We start from the raw sequence: 12,965 nt of genomic DNA, 5'->3' as shown, positions 1-12,965 counted from the left end.
GTGTAGATTTTACCATTGTTCTCTAGCAAGTTTACTATTCTCCTTATTACAACTGACACCCCAGAAACTGTGCTTGATTTCTTGGGATTCACTGGCTGGTTATCTGCTCTGGCTGTTGTGCTCTGTGTAGTTGGCAGGAATGCAAATTGTTGTGGCATTCAGTGCTTATTCGTGTTGAAAAGTTTGACAAAATGTCAAGCTCTCCAGTTCCTAAAAAGAGTTAATCTCTCAATTAAGTGGATACATCTGAGCGTACTGAAGAGTTCATAGAAGGACTCATCAACTGGTACTCTTTGGGTGAGACCTATTTCTTTGAGTAGTGTTACTTTGATCCTGCTTTCACTTTCCCAAAGATAACCTTTCTTCTGGCAACAACGCTTACCAACAATTTGCTTTTAAAACTGAGATCAGGGGAACCTAACTTTCCATCCCTACCTCTTCTACTTGCTGACCCATTTAATATTAGTTACTTTGTTGTGGAGTTATGGAATGCTCTTAAAGAAATGGGAGTGCCACCACATTTGATAGTCCTGCTGAAGAATCTGTACTTAGGGCAAGAGGCTGCTGTTAGAACAGAATATGGAGAAACAGAATGGTTCTCAATTGGCAAAGGGGTCAGGCAAGGCTGCACACTATCTCCATATTTGTTCAACATTTATGCAGAAAATATCAAAGGAAGAACAGGTTTAGACTCAGAAAAAGGAGGAGTGAAGATAGGAGGAAGGATCATCAACAATCTAAAATATGCAAATACATCATAATACTAGCAGAAAACAGCATAGTCTTTGAATAGTTACAAAGAAAAGTTAAAGAAGAATGTGCAAAGGCGGGCTTACTGCTGAACATAAAGAAAACAAAAATGATGACTTTGGAGGATCTACATAAATTTGACCTAAATAAAAGGAAACTGAAATAGTTAAAGATTTCCCATACTTTGGATCAAATATTGACCAGGACGGAGTCTACAGTCAAGGAATTAGAAGGCCAGGAATGGGAAGGGCAGCTATAAAAGAACTAGGTAATAAGATCCTAAAGTGCCAAGATACGCAACTGAACACTAAAGTTGTAATTGTCCATGCTATTGTTTTCCCTATCACCATGTACAGATATGAGAGCTGGACAGTGAAGAAAGTGAATAGGAAGAAAACCTGCTCATCTGAGATGTGGTGCTGGAGAAGAGTGCTGAGGATACTGTGGATGGCTAAAAAGACAAACAAATGTGTTCTTGAACAGATCAAGCCAAAAATTTCCCTGGAAGCTAAGATGACTAAACAGAGGCTGTCATACTTCAGCCACATCATGAGAAGGCATAACTCTTTAGAAAAGAGCAGTGCGGTGGAGCAATTCTGTTGTACAGTGGTGCCTCGGGTTACGAAATTAATTCGTTCCGCCATTCCTTTCGTAACCCGAAAATTTCGTAACCCGAAAAGGCTTTCCGTTAGCACTGGAAAGCCTATAGCTGCACTTTGCAGCATTTGAATTTCGCGCCCCGAAATGAATTTCGTAACCCGAAAAATATTTCGTAACCCGAAACAGTTTTTGCCAATCCAACTTTTTCGTATCCCGGAAATTTCGTAACCCGATCATTTCGTATCCCGAGGTACCACTGTAGAAGGATTTGGCTGTTACTTGTTAAATCTGATACACAGGCTGTTGTTGATATGTTGATTCCAGTGCCTGGTGGCTGAGTTTATAGGAGGAACAGGGAACTTTGTATTATTTCTTCACTAGTGCCCCATATTATATTTTTTATCATAGCTCTATATAACAAAATCCAAAATATATATTCCATTGATGCCTTTAGTAGCCACCCAAAAGGCACTAAATATGTTATGGCAGCTTTTAAATCTCACTGACTTCTTCATCTGGCAAAGATGTGTAAAATCACATAGAGGAAAAGTGACAATGTCAGTTAATGAGACTGCATCTTGTTTCCAGTGTTTCCTTAACTTGGTGTTTAAGATTGTCTTGAGGGAAGAATAATGTGTGAAGAGTCCCTGTGTCTTCTTGGCCATGCAAGGACTGAGGAGGACAAAGCCAGTGGAAGCCAGAAAATAATATTTTGGTTTCCATTTGGGCAACAAAGCAATTTTCTGGGCCATCTCTGTTCTGGGTAAGGACAGATGAGGGCTGTGTGTCTCTTGCTGTATATAAAATGGCATTTTAAATAAATGGCTGAGTTTTGATTTTTCAGCACATGTAACTAGGAAAATAGCACTTGGTGAAGAACAGCAGCAGTAACTTTGTGATCACTGGGATCATGGAGTTCAGGTTGTTTTCCTTACAAACGTTTTTATGTGTGAATATGCCTCCTGGCATAGCGGAGGTCATCAGTGAGCATCAAAGGGAATGCCCTGGGTAACAACATGTCTGTCAACAGACAAGTTGAATTTCCATTCTTATTAGCTTGGTTTTGAGTTTATTTTAAGTACATACCTTTATGTCAGGTTTTAAAAGTTTTGTTTGGTGACATCTTTGATTCTTAGGACTCTGTTTTTCTCTCTTCCTCTTTCTGTATCTGTTGGATCAGTGATATTTTGAGTCTGAATGATGCTATGAAATGCAGGTGCTTGCACTTTACTAATAAAAGTTGCACAACTTTTGCTGTACCTGTTTTTCACTCCTGTTTGGCCACTGCTTCTCCCTTCTTATGCTGCTTCCAAGAAAAAGGCCACATTGCTGATTATTTGTTGACAAGAAGGAGCGACTTGTTGCAGCTTGCCAGGAAATATGTCATACCTCTGCATTTGTCTCTCAGTTGGAATTGCATCAGTTTTGTTTTGGCACACAATGTTTTGTTTTCTGTTTTTGTTCTCTGTGACTTATTTTGATCTCAACCCTTTTATGTCTGGTGCCTCTGAGGATGAACAGAGTACAGTCTCTTCACACTGAGTTACCACAATGAGCCCCTTTCCATTCCTGGGACTGGAGACAAGGCTCACTGCAGAAAAAAATTGAGTCTCTCCTTTTGGTAGCTGAATATTGTTATGTGGTGTGTACCAATCATTTAGTGGAGAGAAAACATCAGGGGCTACATGATGATAGCACTATAAATCCACTTAAACTGTCCTAGTTCCATTCTGTGCAATCCTGGGATTCTCAGTTTAGGGAGGAACCTTCTCAGGCAGAGAGGATTAGTGCCTCCGCAAACTCCAAACCCTAACATTCCATGTGATGTTGCTATGGCCATGAAAGTGGAATCATAATGCTATAATTGTGCAATGTAAAAGGGCCCCAGGTCTGTAAATATTCCAAGATCTTGTTGCCTGAAGCATGGAAATTATTCTAGGTAGCTCATGAACCCTACATCAGGATTCTATTCCTGGAACGGAAATAATTGCCAGTGATTCAAATATGGATTTGCATTAATTTTTTCATTTGCCTAGTACATTTAGATAATATACAGAAGAGATTGTTGGGACTATTACAGACTGTATCCATTGATTCTTTATCCACAGATTCTTCCATCCATGGTTTAAAAATATTTTTTAAAAATATACATTCCAAAAACCAAACCTTCATTTTGCCATTTTATATAAGGAACACCATTTTATTATCTTACTGTGAATAGTGGGACTTCAACATCCACAGTGGGAGGGTCCTGGAACTAAACCTTAATGGATATCAAAGGCCAACTGTACAATTGTTAATAAAATATATCTTGTTATATAGTTCACATTGTGTATGTTTCCTGAATCATATATGGTCATGAACCAATACAAATAAGTCTGAAATGTGATCACACAATCATAGAGTTGGAAGGGGCCCTATAGGCCAATAGGCCCAACCTCCTGCTCAATGCAGGCTCTCCAGCCACAGCATCCCTAACATCTAGCTGCCCAGCTCCTTTTTGTAGACTTTCAGAGAAGGTGACCCTACCACTTTGTAGGTGATCAGTTCCATTGCCAAACTGCTCTCACTGTCAAGAAGTTCAGTGTTTGATCCAAAACTATCCTCCTATAGCTTCAAACCATTAGAACTCATTCTACTCTCTTAGGCAACAGAAAACAAGCCTGCACTCTCCCCTTTGTGGCAGTCTAAATATTTAAAGAGTACAGTCTTGTCACCTTTCAGTCTTCTCTTCACCAAGCTGATCATGCCCAGCTCCTTCAACCTCTCCTCATATGTTTTGTTCTCCATACCTCTTATCATCCTTGTTGCCCTTCTCTGAACTCACTCCAACTTGTCTTTGTTATTGTGCCTTCAATTTATTTCTGACATACGACGATCCTTTCATAGGGTGTTCTTGGCAAGAATTGCTCAGAGGAGTTTTTCCTTTGCCTCCCTCTGAGTCTGAGAGAGTGCAACTTACGCAAGGTCACCCAGAAGCTTTCCATGGCTGAGTGGTGATACTATGAGTTGTAGTTTAGTGCTCAAACTACTACACCACACTGGCTCTCTATGGCCCCATAAAGAATGCCAAAATAAAGCTGCTTCGGGTCACTTTGGAGTTAGGCTGTTTAAATGATGCATGCATTCTAAGAGTCCAGAAGCTGTGCCAAAGCTGTGCTCCAGTTCTCAGGACTGGATCGTGGCTTTGGCGTGGCTTCTGGAGTCTTAGGACACATGCAACATTTAAACAGCCTAACTCCAAAGTGACCCAAAGCAGCTTTATTTTGGCCTGTCTGTATGGGGCCTATATCTTTTTTTTTCATTAGTTTTTATAGCCTAAGTATTTTTGAATTTCTTTTTATTTTCAGTTCAGGTTTCTAGTTTATCAAAGTCCAACTTGTCAGTGCAGTACCTTTGGAATTCTCTTCTTACCTTCCAATGTGTTACTTTCCAATGTGTTATCTACTCCTCCCAGTTTTGTATCATCTGTAAATATGATAAAGATTCCTACGACCCCATCATCAAAATCATCGATAAAAGTACTGAAGAGCTTCAACCCCAGGAACTCTGTGGCACTCCATTTGAGACCTTCTTTCAGTTTGAAGCACAGCCACTGATGACAGCTCTAGAGCATGGTTTACTAACTAGCAATGGATCCATCTGATGGCATTTCCATCTGTTCCATATTTAGTCAGTTTGCTAATTCATGAGCACTTAAATACTTTGCTGAAATCCATATAAATGAAATCCACAGCATGCCAGCCATCTGCTAAACCAATGTCCTGATTTTTTTTAAAAAAGATACAAGGTTAGTTTTGCAGGATTTGTTCTTGACAAACCCATTCTGATACCTTCTAATCACTACATTGTCATCAAGATATTGGCAGACAAATGCCTGTATAATCTGTTCTAATATTTTTCCTGGCACTGAAGTCGGAGTAGTCGTGTAGTTTCCGAGAGAGAGGGGGGGCAGGGTTAGAAGATGTTTGCACATCTCAAAAATGAAGGCAAGTGGTTCTGTGAGTATGGAGTGAACCAGATTGAACAGAGCACGGCATTGGAGTGCTTCGTGCTGCATTGGGGGTGTACCTCATCTAAACACCATGCTCCCAAAGCAGCCAGAAGCCACTTCTTTTGGCCCGTGTGTTTTGGGCTTGTGTCCGCAAGTTCCTTCAATTCTCTGGGATGCAATTAATCTTGCCCTTAAGATCTGAGCTCATTTAGATTAACTAGGTGATTTCTGATTACCATTTCCTTTGTCATTCTATTGCTTTGAATATATTTGAAAAACACCTTTTGTTGCTTCCTGCTTCTCTACCCAATCTCTAATTATTTTGAGCATTAACATTCCTTACAAATTCCTGCAAGCTTGAAGTACATGTCTGTATTCTTTCTTGGTGATTTATCTTTCTTTTCCTTCTTTATACATGCTTTCCCTCCCTTTTTTACTTCCTCCTTGAGTTTACTGTGCAGCCACCTTGGTTTTTTCATATGTTTCACATTTTTTCTTCTTCCGTTGAAATTAATTATGTGTGTTTTTGCTTTAGCATCTTCAGCCATGGATTCAGCCCAGAATTTCCTTGAATTTGATAAAATCAGCTTTCCCGAAACCCAAGATTTGTATTTCACTATATTCTTCTTTGGCCTGTCCCACATTTATGAATTCTAGCATTACAGGGTCACTCCCCCCTAAAGTACCAACTGATCTGATTCCAGTGCCCAACTTCTCCCTATTTTAGTTAGGATTAAGTCCAGGAATGCCAGTATCCTTTATTTTTGTCCACCTTTTGAAAGAGTAGATTATCTGCAAGGCACATCAGGAGTTAGTTGGAAAGTCTTAACAGATCTAGTCTCCCAGCAGATATCAGGATAATTGACATTCCCCATAACTATTGGATCTTGCTTCTTGGAGATTTCTGAGATTTGTTTCAGAAGTGCATCATCCATCACCTTGTCTTGGTTTGGTGGCCTGTAGTAAACTCCCACCACAATGTTGTTTTTATTTCTTTCTCCATGTATTTTTACCCAAATTCTCTCCACTGGCCCAGTTTAATCACTCACACGGATTTCTGTACAAGTGATTTGATCTTTGACATATAATGCTGGGCTGAATCCCATGGCTGAAGATGCTCAAGGAAAAAAACACACATATATAATTAATCCCCCTCTTCTTCTTTATCTGTTCTTTTTGAAGATAATATATCCCTCGTTTTTTCTATTAAAATCATGGGAGTCATCCCACCAAGTCATTGTTAGATATATTTATAAAGTCATATCTGCCTTCCTGTGGTCGGGACTTCAAGCTTGTCTTGTTTGTTTCCAAAACTCTGTGTATTGGTGTTTAGACACCTAAAGCATTGCTTGTTCTCGTCTTTTATTGTAGTGTGAGTTTTTCTGTAGCTTAAGCTATTACCCCACCCTCCCAAGGATTTAGTTTAAAGCCCTCTTAATCAGATTCACCATGCTTTTTGCCGAAGACATTCTTCCCAGTCTACACAAAGTGTAGCGTATCTGTAGCTAGTACTACAGCGAAGTCAGTGGTCTCAGAAACCAAACCTCTCCTGTCAATACCAGGCCTTTTATCCTTGAAAATAACTGGTGTGGGCAAGGGATGAAAATTGGGCAAAAATAGGAAAAAATAGATTTTGGAATATTTTCTTTTGGAATAATGAATAAAAAGTATAAGACAAAGGATTCACATATTTACACCCCCAAATTATTTACAGGAAGACTTTTATGTAAGACAGTATATAGTATCCAATCATTGCAATTCCTGCTCCCAGTATTCTTTCCAGGTCTTTTTTTATTGGAAATGGGGACTAAATAATTTTCTGTTTTGCTAATGCTGGTTTTCTTCTCCTAATAAAGTGGAAGAACGAAAGAGATTTGTTATAGTCCAGGATCTTGTAACTCTGTTTGTAATTAAAAAACAAAATTAAATGGAAATTAAGCTTGTACAGTAGTAGTTGCTTGGTTGAACTGTGATTTTCAAACGTGATAATGATAACAACATGATACAGTTGTGCCATTATGTTTATAATATTAGCAAAATGATTTTCAATTTGCAATCTGCAAAGGGTTTTTTTTAAATCTGTTTTGGAACTCCCCTTTTCTCCCTATGTCTTCAAAATGTAAAGAAATTTTAGGTCTTTGTTCTGAAAATTGTCATGGTGAACATCTTTAGATATTGATAATGGTCAGCTGCTATTATCTCTTTTTGCTTGTGGCTATGATTCCATTTTGAATCTTAAAATGTTGCCTGCAGGAGCAGAAGAGAGACTAGGATAATTTACTCCCATTCTGGGGGGAAAATCATGCAGAGTTAATGCTATTTGATGCCAGTTTAACCATCATGGCTCCATTTTACAGAATCTTGGGATTTGTACCAGGAGCTCTCTAGCAGAGAAAGCTAAATACTTCACAAAACTACAAATTCCAATAGCACTGAGCCATGGCAATTTAAAGCAGTGACACACAATTAATTCTGGAGTATAGATGCAGCTTCTGTAGCCTCTCTGAGTGAATTTAAACAGCCCTCTGTATCCGTGGTTATGGTGATAATGATAACAATAGCATCCTTTGGATTAGACAGAATCTCTGGGATCCCAAAACGCAATTTTAAAATGGCTGTTTTTCTCATTGACTGGGTGCAATTGATGTCAGTGTTTCCCGGGCTTCATGGACTCTCAAGTTCTTCCAACATACTTGCAGCCATCCCTTGAACAAATGAATGCAGGGACGCCTCAAATGCAGCTTCAGCATGTCTGCAACTCATTGCTATGAATGAGCATAATGTTTGTGGGCTGGAATTTTAATGAAACACTGACATTAGAAGACTAGCATAAGACATTTAAAGCATGTGCTTAGAACTTCCCACACGTTTCTTGCTTTCGTGCAGCTTTCCTAGTTTACATGGTAATTTATTACAACTACAGTGCTAAGGCTTTGCTGCAGAGTAAAGGGCCTCTGGCGTTGGGATCCCATCCTTTCATGGAATTTTACAGTATTCCCATTGTTGTATACAAGAAAAACAATGCTAGTTGCTTGCCCATGTTTGTGTGGTTTCATGCATCGTTTACCTTCTCCATGTCTGCATTTTATCTTGGGCTGTGTTAATTGTCCTCTCTGGATACTTATATATGTGAAATGAAACTTGAGATAAAAGTAATCCTTAGACATTGTCAGTAGCCTGTTTTAGCAGATTCCTCACAGTAACACAGAGCTCTAGCTAGATAAGAAATTAATATTTTGTGTTTAGTATTGTGTCTATATGAACTCTACTAAGGAATTAATTAGCATGCAGGCAATGGACAACTTAATGCATACCAGGCATATACATGACAGAATTAAATAATCACAATAAAAATCCATAAACCAGCCTTCAGTATTAATAAATTAATGCACTCACAACCTAAAGTTGGACTAGGCAAATGCAGCCATGGGCTGCATGTGGTCCTCCAAGCTGTATATGTGCATGTGTATGTGCTCGCACATTTGCCCCAGAGTGCCCCCAAATGATCTCTAGGGAATGTAGAAGCCATTTCCATCACATTTGGAGTCCCCTGAACGCCCCAGGGTCAAAACAAATGTTTGCAAAAATTTTCAAGCCAACGAAAAACTTACTCTGAATAAATCTTGCCAAGAAAACTCTAAAACAGGAGTGCCATGAATCTGTATAGACTTCTTAACAAAAAAAGTTACATTGTAAGTTCCTCAGCACGCTTCCTTGTTTCTTGTTTATTTAATCAAATAGTTATATCTCACCTTTCCTTATGATATCTCAGGGTACAATTAGTGTGAACAGCTTAGAACAGTTTAAAACTTCAGATAATGAAGATAACTCAGAGTAAAACATTAATCATATTTGATCTGCTTCTTTCTGTCCACGTGACATTATTTACCCCAGGAGCTTGTCACATACTGAACTTTTGGAGTTTTTCCCTCTGCTTGTGATCATTTCACCTTCCGCCTTCCATATGTTACACTGCGAGGGACAACTTGCAAGCTTCTCAAAGTAACATAATACAGGGACACAGTTGTGAGGTGGGAAGTTAGGCAGACTCTTGTGAGCCCAGCAGCTTGCCAGCATTTGCTTATCAGCTTGCCAGCAGCTATGTATTCCATTTATAGGTGCACTTGACTATTTCCAATAATGAGATATGTATGTTGTGCCAACAATAAAAAAGTGTCCTTCTCTGGAGCATCTGGGCAGCTGTGTTGTATATGCCTATGTTTACAGAGTATGGTGGCATAATAGATATAAACCGAAGAATTCCTCCTTTTGTTTGTCAGCAACTTGTTTCTCTGATAAAGAATGGGCTTACTATGCTATCACTTTCTGTATCTGTAGAAACAGTCTGTTGAATTGTATCCCACCTTTGAATGTACTCCTCTAAACCATGGACTAGTGATTTTGCCAACAGTGTAATTTATCTACACGGAGGAGTTTTCTTAATCTCTTAATACAATTTTCAAAGCTGTTGTACAGTTCAGAATTTCACAGTGTATTTTTGGTGCATTCTGATTTTGTGGAGAGTGGCAACTAGTCATTTAGGCTAACCTAACCAATGCCCTACAGAGACAAAGACCTAGTTCTTGGAAATGGTAATGGTGGTCATCTTGTATATACAGTGAAGTCTGTGGCTGGAGTATTCATATGACTGAATGTTCTGTTATAACAAAGCTAAAATATTTTAAATCCTTCTATAGAAAACTGGCAAGGGGAAGGCCTATAAGTTCCTTAACATATGTTCTGTGTGTAGGGACGGTGCTTAGAATGTTTTTAAAGGAACCAATTACTTTACTCAGTACTCTGAGTAAAGTAATACTACCACTAGGTGATTTTATTACTATTACTGAGAGAAGTACCTGCTGAATTAACCTGTTACTAATAAGTTACTATTTCTACTTTGTCATTGGAAAATACAGGAATCCCCTAAGCAGTCCGTACAGATATTGCACCCTGGAGATTCTGAGAAAAATGCAAAACCATTACTCCTTCCTTGAAACCACACATGTGACTCTTCCTCCTCTCCATCCCTCTGGCTAGCTGGATGGTTTGCCCAGCATGTGGGTTCACACACGTACATATTCAACATTCCCGCTGTATGCCCTGTCCCTGCATAGGCATGCAAAGAAGGGAGGGTAGGCTTCTTTGTCCTTCCCACTACATCATATTCTGCAAGCGTATCAGATACCTATGTGCTATGATTTACATGGGGAGGATGAATGCAGTTTACATAGGGATCACCCTCTACATCAGCACATCCACCTTGCTAATGCTGCAACCCTTTCATACAGTTCCTCATGTCATGGTAACCTCCAACATATAGAGGAGCAGTGTCTTGGTTCCTAAGACCATCAGAAATATGTGTTTTCCGATGGTCTTAAGCGACCCCCTGTGAAAGGGTCGTTCGACCCCCAAAGGGATTGCGACCCACAGGTTGAGAACCACTGTTCTGTATGCACCATCTTCAACAAAAACATGGTCCTCTGGCCCACCAAACAGCGGTTTGGCAAACTGTACAGAATGCAGTTTATAGAATTTAGCAATAATGAATTTTACATCAGATGGACTACATTGAAGGTCCTCATGGGCTGCCTTTTGCCCACAGAGCTATGTGATGTGAATGACACATAGCAGCAAGAGCAATATGTTAAGATTGATGCTCCCCTGTACTGTTTAATTAACACAAAAAACTCTCCTACAATATAGCATTGTACAAACAAACAAGCAACATTTAAGGTTTCTGTTATTACTCTGTTTTGCCTTAAATAGACTGGAAAATTCATTCCCACCTTTTATTTGAGTTTATGTGACTGGAAATAAACCAAACCATAACAGAAGCAGTGGTGGAATGAGATTAAAAAACTGTACTATTTGTTTCATTAGCATTTGCTTGTCCTGATGCAACCTATGGGACAAGTCTAACTCAATGATCTCTGTGCATTTTACATTCTTCAGAGGCTTGCTGGTTTTACTGGCTGTTTCTGAGAACTAAATTGTTACATTCAAAAGTCCACATGAAAGACAATGTTCTATTTAGAAATCCTCAGCATTTACAGAATAACACTGAGCATGAGTTTGACAAATGTAGAATATTTATAGGAGAACAATGAAGCGTCTGATGACACGTCAGCAGCTTGTGGCCAGCTGATGAGAAGAAGAGGCTTGCAATACCTATAAGGAATTTTATGTTTTGCCTGCTTTCTTCTGGCATTTGGGAGTCTGAAGGCAGAGCTCAGGGCAATGCTTTGTGTAAATTCAACTACTGTATAATCTTTTAAGTGCAAACATGGTGTAGTGATTTGAGTGCTGCATGTAGGCTGCATCCCACTGAAGAAATAATCCAGTACCACACCAGTTTAACTGCCTTGGCTGAAAGCTAGGGGATCCTGGGATGTGTAGTTTGTTGGGGCACCAGAGCTCTCTTGCCAAGGAAGGAAAATTGTCTCACAGAACTACCATTCCCAGAATCCCATAGCCTTGAGCCAGCGTAGTTCATGTGGTGTCAAATTGGGTTATTTCTGCAGTGTGGATGCAGCCTAAGACTCTAAGGGACAAGATTTCAAGTCCTTGGAAACCCATTGGATGACGTTGGGCAAGTCATATACTCTCTGCCTTAGAGGAAGGCAATGTCAACGTTCTAAATAAATTTTTCCACGAAAATAATAGAATAAGGTGACCAAAAGTGAGGGTCAACTTGAAGGCACATAATACATTTAAGTGTAGGAGGAGAGTTGTGGCCTGTGGAAAACACAAACAAAATTGTTGCCATTAGCAATGAATCTCCACACAAAAAGTGAAGAATGTATAATATTCTAGCTCCTTTGTTAAATTGTTGTTGTTGTTGTTGTTGTTGTTGTTGTTGTGTGCCTTCAGGCTGTTTCTGGCTTATGGCGACCTAGAAGCAAACCTATCACAGGGTTTTGTGGCAAGATTTGTTCAGAGGAGGTTTGCCATGGCTTTCCTCTGGAGCTGTTGGGGTATGTCTTGCCCAAGGTAAACCAGCAAGGTTCCGTGGTTGAGTGGGAATTCAAATGCTGGTTTCCCAGAATCCTGGTCCAGCACTCAAACCACTATACAACACTGGCTCTCTCAGCAAACATTTGGTAAAACTGTGTTGCTATGACCCTGACAGTGGCTAGTAGTGGTATGTAAGTTGATGTACAGTTGTGTCTTACCTCTGGTTTGCTAGTCAGTTCCTTCAGTCTTCCATGAACCCTTTTCCACCACAATAATGCCCCCAGATAAAACAGTTCCTGTTGCTCAAGTCTGTTTGTTTCACTGGAACATATGCGGAAGGAATTCATGGTGGATTGTGCCCCAGGTAAGACATATTATTTCTTTGTTAAGAGGCTGTTGTGCAGCACATGGAAACTCTCCAAAGGAACATACTCCAGATAATCGCCCACAGGGAAAACAGTCCAGGGATCAAAGCTCATTTTTGTTCTTTGAATCATGTTGATTTGCCTGCCATAAACTACTTGTAATTTTCTATCTTGTTATGGCCTTGACATTTATTGTGCCTCCTGTAAAATTTCTCATCATTGTATCTTTAATTTGCATCAGCGATTGTGATAGTATGGCATGTGGGGGGGGGGGGGGGAAGAAGCAGTAAATGTGCTCATGC

General features: G+C 39.6%; 1 protein-coding gene across 2 annotated transcripts in view; it reads left to right on the top strand.

Annotated features, from left to right (window-relative positions):
- Positions 1-12,965, top strand: part of MYO1D (myosin ID) — a 172,988-nt gene that overhangs the window by 13,640 nt on the left and 146,383 nt on the right. The gene's annotated exons all lie outside the window — the stretch shown is intronic.

The sequence above is a fragment of the Sceloporus undulatus genome, chromosome 6, assembly GCF_019175285.1.
Source record: "Sceloporus undulatus isolate JIND9_A2432 ecotype Alabama chromosome 6, SceUnd_v1.1, whole genome shotgun sequence".
Lineage (NCBI taxonomy): Eukaryota > Metazoa > Chordata > Lepidosauria > Squamata > Phrynosomatidae > Sceloporus > Sceloporus undulatus.
The sequence above is the reverse complement of the archived record's forward strand: the minus strand, read 5'-3'. Positions and strand labels throughout refer to the sequence as shown.